The following is an 18,841-nucleotide window of genomic DNA, read 5'->3' as shown; positions in this document are numbered from 1 at the left end:
TAGCTCTCCAGCCTGAACCCTGGCTGCTGAACGTCTCTCACTTGAGCAACTGGCTCCCATTGTGGGTCCTCTACCACAAACACCAAAATACACAATGCAAGCAGACGGTGAAAGTTCTCCGAGCGCTCTTCACCCGCTCTCACCCACGCTGGGCAGTACTACGATACACTGTCGATAGTGGATCGTGATGTACCCAACTTAGGAATCCTATCAGACCTTACAGCACCGCAATTCCTTTCGGTGGAGGTCCTGTTGTAATATTTTCCTGAGAGAGGCAGCGAAAAATTCCTTTTTGGTATCTTTCCACTGGAATTTTTTGTAGGGTGAAAAATAGAAAACTTCAATAACTATTGCTCACCCTTTCCAATGGACTTCCACCAGGGAGATTTCCTGACGTAATCAGCGGAAAACCCCTTGTTTACACAATCACGTCTGCGTATGCTTTCCACAGTGCATATGGCACAATAGTATCATGTTGTGCTGTGTAGAACACATAGACGTGCGGTTCAATTCCACGGCCTATAGATACTTGTTATCCATATGCCGTATGATCGCGAAAGTCGAATTCACAAGCTGCGCTCCTCAGCCAGAGCGTAACAAAAAACCTTTACTTCAATTCACAATTCTATCACAATTCACAATTCCCTATTATGCTCCTGTGCAAGTCTCCTCATGATTTGCGTGTTTCTCTATTCCTGTATTCACGTAAGGTAGCGGGCCTTACGCCGCCGGGCCTCTACTAAACCAGTGTTTCCACAACAATCCGATTCTTCCAGGTTCAATATAATCACTCCTACTTTCACTCACTCAAATACATAGTGTTTTTCTTTTCTGTACAGAAAAAATCACTCCCTTTGATCGGTTACTTTACCCCAGAGGTAGTACAGTTTAAACAAAATACTATATTAATCTGCTTTTGAAATCGGATAGTTATGTGCTATTTTATTAAATGTAATCCCACCTTAAATTGAACAGCTATCGTGTGGTTATACCTTGCGCCCGCAACTCTACGCAACCTTGCATAAACACGCGACCGTGCGTGCCTCTACGCCATGTGTGCGACCCTGCGCCACGTGCACGCTTCTGTACGCTGTCCCCACGTTCCGTACCACGTGTACAAACGTGCGTCTGCAATTTAATAAACCACACTATCTCGATAAATGTGAGCAATAAAACTACTATCACTCACTTAACACAACCCACACTTGTTCTGTATAAACCTAAACGACTAGGCCGGAACTGCATTTCGTGTTTTACAATTACACCCTTAACACACTCAAATATCTATATAGCAAACAAATGTATCCGATTTCACACAGATCTATAATGACTTTTAACCTATGTCAACAATATGTGAGAAAGCATGCAAAGTATCGGTACGCTTTGTGTACGCTTTCGCTCCAAAATTACACACAAATTTAAACGGCTTTTTTCATGTATGTCCTCTGGATTACAATCTGCACCTCTAAGACCAGACAGAAACAGATGTGATCTAACAATACAAACTGATTTCAACACAATGCAAGTTACTTAACATGCGTCTCCACCCTTTGTTGTAGATCAAAGTCTGTTTATGGCCTGCAAGTCTGTGAGTGTGAGATGATCCGGACAGAGCTCCCAATTGTGAAATCTGATTCACTTTCAGGTACAAAAGCAATACTTTAAATGTACAGGCTGTGTGTTCAGGCTGTGTGTGGGTTAAAACCTCTATGAAATACGTACACGTTGCGTAAGCACACAGTCACGCTGTAAGCACAAAATAGCTACACATGCGGCCTATACACTTTAACTCCTAACAGGAAAGGAAATGCGATACCAATTGTATATAAAATGTTGGGATCAAACCCACCAACATATATTTACTCAAAAGGGGGTTACAACAATAATACAATCACATAAGAGAAGAGGCTACAATCAATGGATACATACGTTTGTTCGCCTGCGCAACACGGATTCTGGTCCTCAGTCAATCTGAATAGATGTATTTCTAGGGGTGATTAGTGTAAACCACTAGTGGGTACTACACTAAAAAAGAAGCTTAGTGTGTGGCGCACTCTTTTGTAATGTTTGTTAGTTAATAAAATTTAACTTTTATTTCATTATTTAAAATAAACCTCTATATCCAGGCACATGGGCATATTTTATAGCCTGAGAGTAGAACCTTTAAAAATTTTTTATATGTATATATATTGTGTGGCCCCAAATTTCAGATGTTCAAATATTGCTAAAATAACCGGAATAGTAGGGGCAAAAATTTTTTTTTAGTAATCAAACTTAGTGATATATTATTATTGAGAGTTGACTATGCTAGTGGCTATCAATATTACCTATTAGCACAGATTAATTAGTCTCAACTCTCTACCGTGGGTCTGACATAAACTATTATTTAGAGAAAATATATTTACAATTTGCATAAGGAGTGCCGCTATTTCTTTTTGCGTGGGTTACCTATAATATATGGTGACTGTTATTATATGCGCCCGATGTGATGAGATTTTGTCATTGATGTAAACATTCCAACCGTTTGATATGATCACTATTGAAATATATGCTTTCTGGGTGTTATGTACACCTTCTCATTGTCCTCAGTGATCAGTTGAATGGATGCCTAAAATTCAGAGACAGTATGTCAATTATCTGTTCTCTTATATGAACTGCTCCTTTTGGCCACAATTGTATCTTACCATCGTGGATACAAAACAATGCATCAAATTACATATGTACGACCACTGCAGTCTGGACAATAGACTAGCGGACAGAGTGTACACATGTTACAATTCATAATTTTACCACCCTCTTATGCATCCACAAGGTTAAGGGTAACCTTGAAGATCCACGCAGGGGTCTCCGTAAGGTAATTATGAAGTTTATCTTTATGATCTACACTTATTACTATAGTGTCACGGCGCAGAAAGACTCCTTATGCAAATTGTAAATATATTTTCTCTAAATAATAGTTTATGTCAGACTCACGGTAGAGAGTTGAGACTAATTAATCTGTGCTAATAGGTAATATTGATAGCCACTAGCATAGTCAACTCTCAATAATAATATATCACTAAGTTTGATTACTAAAAAATGTTTTTTGCCCCTACTATTCCGGTTATTTTACCAACATTTGAACATCTGAAATTTGGGGCCACACAATATATATATATATATATATATATATATATATATATATAAAATTTTTTTAAAGGTTCTACTCTCAGGCTATAAAATATACCCATGTGCCTGGATATAGAGGTTTATTTTAAATAATGAAATAAAAGTTAAATTTTATTAACTAACAAACATTACAAAAGAGTGCGCCACACACTAAGCTTCTTTTTTAGTGTAGTACCCACTAGTGGTTTACACTAATCACCCCTAGAAATATATACTGTAATTTCAGCTTAGTGGCGCACCTCCAACCTGATAAAATTTTTGGGCCTTTTCATATAAGAAAGGCCAAGGATTCCTTTCACTGGTTGGTTTCCCTACAATTATATTTAGGAATTGTTGATTACTTGTGCAGTGTCCTTTGGACCTTGTTGTCTCTTCCTAGAGAATCTGAATAGATGACCTTCAGAGAAAGAGAGTGAGGCCAGCCAGGAGGCTTGGTTTTATATAATGGTCCAAAGCATGAAACAAAGGAAACTGTAATCTCTTCATCCATAGGTTAAAGGGCTGGTCATTTACAGTACATGAGGGGTCATAGGTTAGTTTGAATAGGTGGGCAATGCCTGGTCCAGGTGCACTTGCAGATGTCTTCCACTGGGTTCCCTCCGAATATCAAGAGTACAGTACATACAGTGTGATATTAATAATATATATTCCTGTGCATATCTATGCGCAGGAGCGTGCTGCTTTCTGCAAACTGTCATCGGAATATTGCCCTTGAAATACTGTACAGCTGGATACCAAACACCACCTCCTAACCTAATTCTGTCCCCTCATATCCTGTAAAGTTGAATATCTCTATTGTTCCCTTTCCAAAGTAAATGAAACTTGCTGGTGTAGTGTGTGTGGGCTATGTGTTAATTATGTACTATGTGGATTAAATATGAGTTATGTCTTTGTGGCTTTTCCATGCGAATGCATATGCTACCGTAATTACTCATACCACGCGCAAACACGCACGACCGCGTGAGCGATTATACGTAACTTGCGAGTATGCGCATGCACGCAGCACAAGCACGCATACGGAGGCCATCTGTGTGGTGTTTGTACGTGATGCATGTACCTATGATATTTTCGACTTCGACACTCCTTTCCCAGCATTCCCATCCCCATCAATTTTACAAACTCTATCTTCTTTCTCCATTGTATTTGGAGATTTAGGGTGGGATGTACTTTGGGGTTGTTACAGCATTTTCGTATGTATTTACCTCCATCCGCCGGGTCTTTGCCATGTAGGGTAATGGCAGCTTTTGCTGGCATTACCCTGTAGAAGCCTATGGGGCTTCTTGAGCAATGTGATGTGGAGAGGGTTCCATCACAGGGTGGAGAGGGTTCCATCCCACGCGCCCACGGCTGGTCTGTGCATGCGCAGATGGACTCCCGCGTCATAGACCCTGACATCCAGCAGCCACAGCACATCATGAAGGATAGCTCTGATCGCAAGAGCTGTTCTTCGCAACACTACTCTCATATGTTAGTACAAATGCGATTACTTTTGGCGCCATGTGTGGCGGGATGTACTACAGGGAAAGCATTGTAAATAAAACATTTTCGGTGGTTTTTACTGCATTTTTGTATGTACTTACCTCTATCCACCGGGTCTCCGCCGCGCAGGGTAATGGCAACTTTTGCTGGCATTACCTTGTACAAGCCTATGGAGCATCTTGAACAATGCAATGTGGAGAGGTTTCCATCACAGAACTCTCCCAGCAACTCCCATGGCCGCCACTGGACAGCACATGCGCAGATGGACTCCTGCGTCATAGACCCGGAAGTCCAACAGCCGCAATTCTTCGTCAAGGACAGCTCTGATTGCAAGAGCTGTCCTATGCAACACTAATCGCATATGTTAGTACATACAGTATGCGATTAGTTTCACGTGATGTGTGGCGGGATGTACCAAAATAGGTTAGTTCATACCATCCTAAGTCATGGCCCTCATTGGGTCCCCTCCATTCACCTCCCCCCTTGATCCTTTTCCCCCTGCCTCCTCTACTACTTCTCTTCTTTTGCCTGTTATCATATAGCCCACTTCGTCAATCTTTCTCTCATCATGTTCTGAGCCCTCTGCATTAAAGCATGCCCTTGTCTCCCCCATTCTTAAAAAATCTATCCTTGATTCTCCACTACTGGAACATCTCTGTCCCCCTTTTTGCCTGCAAACTCCTTGAACATAATATCAGCCTTACCACATTTCTTTCCTCCCACTCCCCGCTTGACCCATTACAGTCTGTCCTCTGTTCTCTCAATTCCACTGAAACTGCCCTCATAAAAGTCAGCAATGACCTCTTTGCTGCCAAATCCAAGGACCAAAACTGTCTGCTCATTCTCCTAAACCTCTCTGATGCTTTTGACACTTTGGACAACCCCTTCTATTGCAAATCATTGGTCTACATTATACTGCCTTCTCCTGGCTGTTCTCCTACCTCTCTAACTGTTCATTCTCTGTCTCCCCTCATGACTCCACCTCCCACCACTCCCACTAGTAGGTGTCCCCAAGGCTCTGTTCTTGGATCTCTCCTATTATTCCTCTATACATCTTCTCTAGGTGTGCTCATCAGATATTATGACCTACAATATCATCTCTGTGCTGATGATACTCTGATGATACTACCTTTCCTCCCATGACCTCTCCCTCTCTCTCCTCACTCGTATCTCCAACTGTCTCTCTGCTATCTCTCTTTGGATGTGCCAGTGCTTTCTTAAACATAAAATGTGTAAAACTGAGCTCATCATCTTACCACCGTATTGCACAATCTCACTTCCCACAATCAACACAACCATCTCCTCTACCTAAGAGTGCTGTCTTTGAGGTATCCTTCACATCTCCCTCTCCTTCAAACAAAATATTCAGTATCTTTCATAGTCCTCCTGCATCCATCTCTGAAATATTTCCAGTATCAGAACCTTTCTCACTCTGAATGCTACTAAGTCCATCATCCACTCAATGGTCATCTCCAGATTGGACTATTGTAACCTCCTATCTGGCCTCCCTGACTCTCACTTCTCTCAAAAACACAGATCGACCAATTATCGTCCATCTGTGCATGCACATGTGACGGGCCCGGACCGTGGTACAGTGCCTGCTGCCGTGCAGGTGTTGTCACTCTACTCACCTGTGACAGCTGCAGTCACCTACGATACCCAGAAGTGTCAGGGGACTCCGCCTTCCGGGGTGATCGTCGACACGAACACCCCTCTGCAGCGGCCAACGCAGAACCTAGAAGGAAGGAACGTACCGGTTGAGACGTGCGTGCAAACCTTCGTCGGAGTAACAGGGCGCGTCAGGGGTAGCTGCGACCTTCACCAGCTGGGAGGAAGGTCATCACTGGCCCAAAGGCCTCAGCTACCCAGTTCTCACACACTCGCACTCTAGCACGTTGTGTGGTGAGAGGGGTTCTCACGTCCGTGAGCACAACCCCTGACCGGTATACGGGGACGATGACAAACAAACACAGAGTAATACTCACTTCCGACTCGCTGGTCACCTTGATGGTCGCACCTCTCTGCTTCTGTTGGGGCAAGAAGAGCAGCCTCCCTAACTGCACGCTACACTAACGGCAAACAACAAATTACAGCCAACTACGCCTACCTGAGCAAACTTACTTGAGTAACTGAGGCTACTGGTTCCGTTCCGAACTAGCAGAGACCGGGACAACTAAACACAATCGCTAACCAACAAGTCAGAAGAATAATTCCCCGGCACAACAGGTTAACCCTGAATAACCAATTCCACTTACCAGATGCTGATCACTAGCTACTTCCTTCAGCTCCTAACTGACGACGCGAACGGGGGTCCAGAGCGGACGGCCGTCCACTCCAGATTACCGGGAAATAGAGGAGCGTGGGACGGGAATGTTACGCCACACTCCAATCCCCTGTATTATACACCGCGTGGGGCCAGCCGGCTCCTCACGCCGACCAACTGTGAACCCCTCGGAAGCTGCCGCACAGCCCACTTCCAACCGATCCGGTCCAGGCCGGCCTGTACAATACCACCCCGAGTCCTGAACAATGCAGTAGGTGGAAGCCTGGGTGAGGGCGCAGGCCTGAAAGCCTGGGTGAGGGCGCAGGCCTGGAAGCCTGGGTGAGGGTGCAGGCCTGGAAGCCTGGGTGAGGGTGCAGGCCTGGAAGCCTGGGTGAGGGTGCAGGCCTGGAAGCCTGGGTGAGGGCGCAGGCCTGGAAGCCTGGGTGAGGGCGCAGGCCTGGAAGCCTGGGTGAGGGCGCAGGCCTGGAAGCCTGGATGGGCGCAGGCCTGAGGTATGGGCGCAGGCCTGGAGGGCCTGAAGCGGGCCACAGGCCGGGAGGCCTGGAGTGGGGCACAGGCCGGAAGGGCCTGACTAAGTGGCCGCAGGCCGGGAGGGTTTGGTTATGCCCACAGGCCTAGCGCCTGTCCCTGGTGCTCTAGGGTGGATTATAAATAGGTGGACGTGGCCCAAGGCCGCCTACCCGTCTCGGTGGGAGAGGCCGCAGCGGGGAGCTTCGTTAGCTCTTTTGCTTCCCTCGCTCCATGGCACTCTCCGCCGGACTTCCGTCGCTGGGCGTCTTCTTCCGTCGTCGAGTTCCACTTCTTCTTCTCTGCCGTCGCCGCTATCTCCGCCATCATCTTCCGCTTCTTCTACTTCTTCGCCGTCGCCGCTATCTCAGACGTCGCCGCCGCTCGGTCTTCTTTCTTCTTCGGGAGCTCCTTCTTCCTCCGCATCCGACGCTCGACTGACTTCTACCGCTCCGCAGCGTCTCTTATATGACGCCGGGAGTGGGCGGAGCTATGACGCGACGAGCTCTGATTGGCTCGCCGCGGCATCTTCCTATTGGCTGCCAAGGCGCGAGCTCCGATTGGCTCACGCTTGGTGCGCCATTCAAAATGCGGGGACGTGATTGGAGGGGCTTAAATCCCTACGGATGCAAGACCCTCCAAGCTGGGGCCGCGCCGCCGCGCCAAAGCAAAACGGGGGACAACCCCCTTCACACACAGCATTGCGAATGCGCATGTGGGGGTCAAAATGTGATTGCAATTAGCAATTTGATTGCGATCGCAACACTGGGAAGGACTTGGCATGGTGGACAGTCTTGCCCTGTGCTGGTCAGCCCCCAGCATGCAATCACAAGCAGTAACAGATTCTACTATTTAGCAGAATCTGCTACTGAACCTGAATAGGGTCATGTATCTGCCTCCTCAGTCCTACAAGCCTACACTGGCTCCCCTTCTCCTTCAGAACCCATTTCAAGCTTCTCACACTGACTTACAAAGTTCTCTCCCATTTGCATCTCTGGGCTTATTTCGCTTCACACTCCCAGCTAACCTCTTCACTTCACTAATCTCCCTGGGGACAGCAGTTCTGCTGCCACATGACACATGCATTTAGCATGCAAGATGCCTAAAATGGTACTCTGCACACTGTAACTCTGACGCTCGCGATACTCATCCTGAAGTTAGGGGTAAGCTTCTGCTTACTCAGATGACCAATATTACGATCATCGTGATGATGGTGATCCAATGCTGGGTCTTCAGATGCAGTATTCGGATCGCAGATGCTGGCTGGAGGTCTTTCCCCTCCTGTGACATTAGCATTTTTACACATTGCTGCTGCATCCAAAGACATGTTCTGTGTCCATCTTTGAATCTGGTTCCAATTCCGCTTTAGTGTTTCTGGCAATCTCCTTGATTCATTTCAGCTCTTCAGCCACCCATATTTTGGCCACTGGGTATCCACTGTCAAAGTCGGAAAAATATCATGCTACACGTTGCCATATATTCACCCCATGCGCTTGCCCGCTGCACGTGCACATTCTCTCCCGTGCGTGCGCATATTCGCAGCTGCGTAATGAAGCTTCTACGGCCGTGCGCATTGGCGCATGGTATGCGCATTTACGGTAGAGTTTGTGTGCGTCTAGCGGGCGACTCAATCGTTACATAGTAAATCCAAATGGTATGTTTTATAGGTAATGTTCCCCTTAATAATAACTGTAAGTCTGTTTAGTGTAACTGGTCGCTGGGCAGAGGAATTCCTCTTTGCATGATACGAAGGGTCAGACAGGGTTTGAGCAGTTGTGTTTGGTACCTAACTAAAGAACATTTTATTAGAAACAATCCGGTGCTGGTTAGGTAAAGATTAATCGCTCCTGCGTATAGTTATGTCTATTCGTAGTTTCTGGACATTTACTATATTTGCGGTTCATTATCCATGCGGCGGGAATCCTGAGATTCCCTCCCACCTGAGCAGTTCGATATAGTCACAGCCCACCTGTTCAAACTAACCTATGACCTTTTGTTATAATGCGGGGAGACATTCCTGTGTCCAATGAACAATGAGATTATAGGTCCCTTTGTAGTGTACTGTACGCAGTGTATATAAGAACAGCCAGCCTGGCCAGCTCAGTCTTCTCTCCACAACGGTTTTCATCATTGACTAACTAGAGAGCTGGTACCAGGACTGCGCTGCGAATCATTCCCCAGTGTGTAAGTACTCTCTCTGACCATTCTAAATCTCTGACTGTATTCTAGCCACGTTCTCTCTCTCTTATTGTATGTTATTATTTGCGATTGTGCCGCTATTGTATATTTATGTGTAGTTATTCTGTTAGATATTGATGTTAGCCTGTAGCGTATAAGCTGTAACTGTGTTTCCCCTTTTGATATATCTAAAAGCTCGTTAGTAAAGGTTTTGGAGCCTTCGCTAGGTGTTGTGTGTTTATTACATTTCTGAGGGTAATCGGAGCGTCTCAATCGCTCAAGCAGCTTTTATATTAACAGGGTTTAGCAGCGTTATATCGCTACAGTATTTCAGTAGTAAGGTTTACAGTATAAACTCAATCTTTCACTGTGTTGCATACAAGGTTTACTGAGTGTCATCCCGTGAGCGTCGGCGCCGCTCATGTTCCCCTCGTGGTCACGAGCGTCCGCTACGCTAGTAGTGTAGCATTACGGTAGTCGGCCGCCTATAGCGTGCTCGACACCAAGCGTTAAGCTGTGAGCGAGCGTGCCGCATGTGCGTCTCGACCCCGGCTAAGCGTCTGCTACGCTAAGTGCGTACCCTTACGGTACCCCATATGCCAATTGCGTACTGAGTCTCTTACCCACATATAGTGATTGTTATAAGGTAATAAATCGGCATTATCAATTGGCGGCTCGTCCGTCCTCCACATATCCGCACTAGCGAACACAGACTTTATCTGTCAGCAAGGGCGGGAAGGCAGTATCCCTTCGTATTCGTATTGGTGGTGAGGGATACAGTAGTGCTGACTAGATAAGCGTCTGTTTCGCTACGCTGTAGGAGTGCTGGTGGAATCCGGAACCGGAAGGTAAGAACAGTATGCTATTGTCTTTTAAAACTGTTTCATTTCTGTTTGGTACACATTGCGTACGCAACACACGCACACACCTGAATTTCTTTTCATTTGTGTATTTTCACATCTCACTTTCCTGTTTGCCATTTATAATTGATAACGTGCTGAGAAAGATTTGTTGCTATTGGTAGTTAAAAAGTAAAAATAATACATTAAGGGGTAATTTGTAAAACACGCACACGGCTTTGCCTAAAGATACTAGGAAAGATCTGTGTGGTGTTCGGTAGATGATTACAGTTAAAGATCATTTACATTGATATAAACGTGTTAGTTGTATTTCTGTGGACATACCTGGCTTGCGTACACATGTCTCCAACAAAGGGCGGGACTAGCGTACGCGACGCAAGGGCCGACGCACGGAGCGTATATTACGCAACGGAGCGTCTGGGTACGCCCACGTAATACAAATCACACGATAGTATTGTTTTAGTAGGCGATACGGAGGCAACACGATAATAGCGCAAATCAATCTCAGTGTCCAAAATTTTAAGCTAATAGATCCTTCTCTAGTTGCAACTCCTCGGGATTAGCCTGTGATACTAAATGAAAGGGATTTCTGCGCAGAAACTAAAGTAAAGAGTATATGAGGTGAAAGTGTGTGTATACATATATAAGTTTCTAATTTTTGGGTGGAACCACAGGAAATCATCGAGTTCTCGTGAGGTACATACGTGTAAGTGACGGCACGGTGGCTTGGGAGGCATCCCTTGTTAAACATATTAAAATAAGAGCATTAGAGTATAGCAGACCAGGAGATCTACTGTAGCACAGACCAGGAGGTCACGGACCAGGAGGTCCAGGACAGCAGACTAGGAAGTCCGCTATAGATAAGAGTCAAGAAGCACAACACCAGGAAGGGTTGGTGCGGTACCCATATAGGCCATTAAGCTACGGCTGAAGGAATTCGCAGCCAAAATTTTTGATTCCATTGGTCGTTCCGCACATAAGATTAGTTGCTTATGTGCAGAACGATTGTACCGCATGTAATTGTGTGCATTAGTTAGTAACTTGACCCAGTACCATTTGCGTACGCTAGAGGGGTCATAAACGCTATTTGTACATTCTAACGTGATTTGTGTAATTTTTTTATTTTAAGGGAGATTCGCTGGTCACTCGGGAATTCTCTAACAACCAATAGTTACTGGGAAGGGTTAAGTGCTCTTCGGATCACACCCACATGTTCCAGTAAATAGAGGTTCAGGTCGCAGGGGCCCTAGGTTGAGTACGCCAGCGCTAAGGCAGTGTGTGGGCGTATTGGTCGACGTGGGCGAGTGAGTGGAGGTACTCGGTAAACTTCCGCCGCCGGCCTACCCCGGACATCTTGGTTTTTGTAAGGGTTCGCTGAAGACCCTGATTTGAAGGTCAGAGGTAGTGAAAGCAACACCTGCAAAGATGGGGGCCAGTTGTTCAGGTAGGGGGCGATCAACCTCGGTTCGGGTTGACTTAGTAAACCGGCCAATAGGGTCGGCAAGGATAACGTGTGATACAGACCGGGAAGTCCGAAATGGATCACACGCAAAGGTCAATGAATGGGAAAGAATGACTGTGCATGACGGGGAAAAGTTCCCACGTGTAGGCAGTTTTAGTCCCGAGGTGTTACAAAATCTAAGGAGAAGGATATGTCTCATTAAATCTGCAAAGAGACGGATCAAACATTATGATTATTTACAGTTATGGCAACGGGAAGGTGAGAGACAAGGAGAATTAGCTTACACAGCTGACTCTCACTGTGGTAAGAAAAATATGGCAACAAGAGAGAAGGTGGTTACAGAGAGTGGCACACTGGTGTATGATAAAAATGCACTTAGCAACTGTATTAATAATTATGATAGTAGTAAATGTAACAATGATATAAGTAAAACTGTTAAATGTACAACTGTTAACCTGTGCAAGTCGCACCCCATGTTAAACTTCCCTCAGGATTACCAGCAAGAAAGCGAGCCCAGCACGATGTCGGCACCTTATCCAGCAGTCATCATACAAGACATCCAGGTGGACGCGACCAAATTGGTAAAGGCAGTAATCAAACCCCCTAACGGAGGGTCAGGTGAGGTCGTGTCCACAGGTACGTACGGTGTTATATATCACGCACAAACAAATGTACCTCATATTGTAGAACCAACACAAGATGATGTAGTTGAACTTAATCCTGTCAGGGTGATCACAGTCCCCAATGGGAAGACTGACGCTCAGGGAATCATTCCCGCCAGGGACAGTGCAATGCGCCGTCCCTGGTCCCGGATGGAATTGAGAGCAATTATGTCTGAATTCCCTGATCCTAGGAAAGATCTAGTTGCATGTCAGAGGTTCATTAAAGAACTAGGAAACTCCACAGAACCCACCAACAAAGGTTGGCGGACAGTGCTGAGGGCATGTTTGCCCTCCAGTGTTGACCCTGCAAAATTTATTACTGATTGTAAATTAGACACAGAAGTACCTCAAACGGAGGAACACATTCAGGAATGTATTAAGCAGATCAACCGACAGTTGGGAAAATATTTCCCAGCCGTTGTCGAGTGGAACATCAAAAGACACCTGGAGTCACAGGGCAGTAAGCAAATGACAATCAGTAGACAAGCCCTGACAACGAAGCCACACCAGCGTAAGACCCAAACCCCTGTGAGAAATTCAAATGTGGTAGTTTGTTACCATTGTCACAAAGAGGGACATTTTGCAAGAGATTGTAGATCAAGAAGTAGACAAAAGTCATATCAACCCCCTAGACAACAACATAACCATGGTATCCAAGGAATCAGGGAAACAGAGGGAAAGCGGTTGATGGTGATGAGCATCCAAGCGTTTGAGGAGGCATCAAATCAACCAAGACCTCAGGTCACTGGCACTTGGAGGAAGCCCAGGGTTTGTTATCTTTGTAAAAGAGAAGGGCATTATGCCAGCAACTGTAACAGCCCACATAAAGTCAGACCCCCTAGACAAGAACACGAACAGAGTCATGATACACAAAATTGTAATCAGGGATCACATAAGAAAAATTTTGAGCTACACCTGTAATATGTAGTCAGGGAAGTTGATCATTAGGACTGACAGTAAGCCTGTGGTTACAGTTAATGAAATTGGGAGGTCAGTTCCTTGTAGACACAGGAACGGCCGGGTAAAACGTTGTAATTTATCTATAAATGTTTCTTTTCCCTATCTCTGACGTTCATCGGCAGAACTCAAACATCACATAGCTACTTGGTCTTTGCAGAAGTCTACCTAACCCCAGTGTGACCTACCGACATCGGTGTGTCCTGGCCAGGCACAAAAGGGTGGAGTGTGGAAATACTGGTGGGGAGGGGACTGCGCAAAGATACCAATGGATGTGTTGGTGTGACAGTCTGATGGTGAACGGAAGATCTGATAATGTTTTTTTGTTTTGTTTTTGTTTATGTAACATATATATATGAATTGTTCTCTCTCTCTTTTGTTTTTTTTTCTTCTCTCTCATGTTCTCATGCTTTAAAGATGATATGTCACACATCAGTTAGACAAATGGTAATGCAAGATTTTTGCTCCTTACAGAAAGATCGCAGATTTGGAAGGAATATTGTATCACCCGAGTGTTCGTTTGGAAGACTGAGAGACAGCACCTTTGAGATGACAGCAGAGCAAGAGGAACAACAAGACTAGAGGACATAAGACATCGTAACATTTTTTCTTTCCCCTCAAAGTATTTTTTTTTGTACCCCCATTACAAATTTCTCTTTCTCCTCCTGTAAGATGGACTCGCCCCAAGAGACTGCAGTCCGTGTTTTCCTGTTGACCATGATGTTGACCAGAGCAGTCTGTTTCGGTGAGAGTACCAGTGAGGTCAAGAAAGGATCCGGAATGGGTTCGGATGACTGAGACGGAGGCGTAAACTTCCAATAGCAACACAATCACCGAGAAAAGGCGAGTACCGGAAAACGATCTAGCAGCCATGTTATTTATAGGAATTGTGAAGGATTGTTAGCTGAAGAGAACTGCATCTGTAGGCATTGCGACAACATAGTTGAGGATGGGTGCATAAAGAAATGTCAGTCCAGTTTTAATATCAACATGGACCGGCATCCATTGGGTGACTATCACTCATTAGTGGGTAAAGTGTTAAATCAGACAGACTGTTGGGTGTGCTCTCAAGTACCTCAAGGTCATAGCAAATCAGGACTAGTACCATTCCCTTTAACTGTAGGAGAGGTACTTGAGCTAAGTGGTGGGAGGCCGGTGGACAAGAGGTTTAATATCTCTAGTCCTCCTAGTTTGAAGCTCCACCAATATCATGTGGATAGGTCCTTAGTATGCTTTAACATTTCCAATCCCCGAAAGCCGGGAAATTGGGAAGTGTCATGGAGTAATCAAACCATGACATTCTCACATAGAGCCGACAAAATGCCCATAGACACAGAACTTGTACGCCAGATAGTCGAGAATAGAAAATATTTCCGGTATAGGTACACTCTAGGAAGTAGGACCATGCGAGTTGGAGAAGTATCACCAGGATACTGTGCACATATCGTACAAACAGATATGTGTACTAAACAGATGGGAGAATTAGGGTTAGGAGATTTCACATGGAAAATTTGTAACATGGTAATGTCATACTCCGTCCCATATGTTCTCGCCGATGATGCATATTTCATATGCGGGAGAAAGGCGTATAAGTGGCTTGCCCCAAACTCAGAGGGATTGTGTTACATTGGAAAAGTACTGCCTGAAGTAATGACTGTATCCCATATCAAAATGAAAGACATTCACCGTGGTGCCCAAGCTCCTTATACTCACACTCATTATGAGCACGTCGTTAAACGGCACCTGATAGAGAGGACAGAGCATTCGGCCTCTGATCTGATCCATGAATCCACCGGGATTCAATTCCTACTCGCGTTAGATATCACTCGTACCGCCAGAGGAGTGATAAATTATAGATATATATCTGCGCATGCAAATTTATTAGACAATATCACCGAAATGTATGACGACACGTTCAGGTACACTGGGAAAGAGTTACAAGCCTACAAAACAGAACTGGTTCAGCATAGGATGATTCTCAATTACCTCACAGCTGTGACAGGCGGGTATTGTGTTACCCTAGCATCTCAATATGGAATAAAATGCTGCACGTATATTACAAACAGCACTGAGGACCCAGCCGAGGTCATAGACCAAAAGATGGATGACATTTTGCAATTAAAATGGGAGTTCCGAAGGAGACATAATCTCACTCTCACCGCTGTGGGTAATGAGCTGACCGGTTGGGTGTCATGGTTGAACCCACGAAATTGGTTCTCGGGCTTAGGAGAATGGGCCCAAGGTATTATAATGAATGTAGGAAAATTTATTTTGTGTATTCTGGGAGTCGTCATATTGGTTGGTCTGATATTTAGATGCGTTCGGACTTTAACGAAGTGTAAAGGTAATACCAGAGTGATGAGTCTGAGGAGCGAGGACACTGTAATAACAACAACTAATTTGATTTATGACCCGACGATAGAGACACTGTTGTGATGAAAATGTAATTCCACGGTCCGTTTCTTTCACCCGTTTCTCCTTTGTTTTCCTCCAAGGTACAAAAACATCCGCTTGGAAGAAGAATTTGACAACCTCTTTTATACAGACCATTGATGGACCATACCACAGACCCCCAATATCCCTAGTGACTTAAAATTTTTACGAAAGCCCAAATACTTTAGTGACTGTAATTTTCTGGACAATGGAAAAGCTTTTGTCGCCATTTATAGCAAAAGCATGGGGAGACATCAGACAACATGTACATCAAGACAAGACACCAGACAAGACCTCAATCAGCGAATGCATACTAAACTCACATAGTTTATGACTGCATTTATAATAATTGCTTCTTATCCTCATTTCCACAACCTTCAGGTAATGACACACATAGTCGATAGGGAATATAGACACAGATATCAGCACTCACATATTCCCCCCATTCATGTATCATCAACTAAATGTGCTCCCCATTTGTTGCAACCAAAAGCCGAAAAGAGCTCGGTAAAGTTTGACAGCCCATCCACAGACCCTTAATACGGGATAAGAAGGATTCAAATGTATACTTCGCAATACCTCGAAGCTTGATTTAAAACACGTACGGCACGATGATACATGACCCCTCAAACATGGATTCATACACACATGCTTCTACTATCTCACTAGGCCATACCTTTTTCCCACCTTCTCCTCTCCTCCCTTTACCCAATCATAAAAAGGTATTTACATGATGACATATATTTTTCTTTTTTTGAACTGTTTTAGGAAGTGGCAGTTATTGATGACTGCCAAAGGGTGGACTGTCAAAGTCGGAAAAATATCATGCTACACGTTGCCATATATTCACCCCATGCGCTTGCCCACTGCACGTGCACATTCTCTCCCGTGCGTGCGCATATTCGCAGCTGCGTAATGAAGCTTCTACGGCCATGCGCATTGGCGCGTGGTATGCGCATTTACGGTAGAGTTTGTGTGCGTCTAGCGGGCGACTCAATCGTTACATAGTAAATCCAAATGGTATGTTTTATAGGTAATGTTCCCCTTAATAATAACTGTAAGTCTGTTTAGTGTAACTGGTCGCTGGGCAGAGGAATTCCTCTTTGCATGATACGAAGGGTCAGACAGGGTTTGAGCAGTTGTGTTTGGTACCTAACTAAAGAACATTTTATTAGAAACAATCCGGTGCTGGTTAGGTAAAGATTAATCGCTCCTGCGTATAGTTATGTCTATTCGTAGTTTCTGGACATTTACTATATTTGCGGTTCATTATCCATGCGGCGGGAATCCTGAGATTCCCTCCCACCTGAGCAGTTCGATATAGTCACAGCCCACCTGTTCAAACTAACCTATGACCTTTTGTTATAATGCGGGGAGACATTCCTGTGTCCAATGAACAATGAGATTATAGGTCCCTTTGTAGTGTACTGTACGCAGTGTATATAAGAACAGCCAGCCTGGCCAGCTCAGTCTTCTCTCCACAACGGTTTTCATCATTGACTAACTAGAGAGCTGGTACCAGGACTGCGCTGCGAATCATTCCCCAGTGTGTAAGTACTCTCTCTGACCATTCTAAATCTAAATCTAATCTGACTGTATTCTAGCCACATTCTCTCTCTCTCATTGTATGTTATTATTTGCGATTGTGCCGCTATTGTATATTTATGTGTAGTTATTCTGTTAGATATTGATGTTAAACAAAGAAAGTGTGAAACCGCACTAGACCTGTGGAAAGTGACCACAGACAATTTTAACTCACTAGGAGTTGTATTATGATGTCTGAACCAACATAAAGGCTCTGGGTAAAATACCTATGGCACTGGGTTGGTGGTGCTCCCGGAAATTAGTTCAATAAACTATAAAAAGGATAGACCTACAAGAGAGTAGGGCAGGAAAAGACTAAACAGCCTGACCCGGGGCACGCTTTTATTCTTTATTATTATTAAAATTTAACTTAAAGGTCTGCCCTACTAAAATGTATTTATCTTGGATTATACTCTTATGAATGGTCGCATGACCTTATCTTGAATATTGGTCAGCTGACCTTATATTTGTGCATATATTAAATTGGTCCCATGACCTTACCCGAATAAAGGTCTGCTGACCTTATACTTTTTTTCATGTACTAAATTGTCTACTTCACCTAGTATTTGTTGTGTAATACACAGTTTTAATTAAGTGATAATAAAAGTTAAATTTTAATAATAATAAAGAATAAAAGCGTGCCCCGGGTCAGGCTGTTTAGTCTTTTCCTGCCCTACTCTCTTGTAGGTCTATCCTTTTTATAGATATTGATGTTAGCCTGTAGAGTATAAGCTGTAACTGTGTTTCCCCTTTTGATATATCTAAAAGCTCGTTAGTAAAGGTTTTGGAGCCTTAGCTAGGTGTTGTGTGTTTATTACATTTCTGAGGGTAATCGGAGCGTCTCAATCGCTCAAGCAGCTTTTATATTAACAGGGTTTAGCAGCGTTATATCGCTACAGTATTTCAGTAGTAAGGTTTACAGTATAAACTCAATCTTTCACTGTGTTGCATACAAGGTTTACTCAGTGTCATCCCGTGAGCGTCGGCGCCGCTCGTGTTCCCCTCGTGGTCACGAGCGTCCGCTACGCTAGTAGCGTAGCATTACGGTAGTCGGCCGCCTATAGCGTGCTCGACACCAAGCGTTAAGCTGTGAGCGAGCGTGCCGCATGTGCGTCTCGACCCCGGCTAAGCGTCTGCTACGCTAAGTGCGTACCCTTACGGTACCCCATACGCCAATTGCGTACTGAGTCTCTTACCCACATATAGTGATTGTTATAAGGTAATACATCGGCATTATCACCACTTACCCCACCCTTCTCAGTTTTCT

This window comes from Pseudophryne corroboree, chromosome 1 (assembly GCF_028390025.1).
Source record: "Pseudophryne corroboree isolate aPseCor3 chromosome 1, aPseCor3.hap2, whole genome shotgun sequence".
In the NCBI taxonomy this organism is placed as follows: domain Eukaryota; kingdom Metazoa; phylum Chordata; class Amphibia; order Anura; family Myobatrachidae; genus Pseudophryne; species Pseudophryne corroboree.
Note: the sequence above shows the minus strand (reverse complement) of the source record.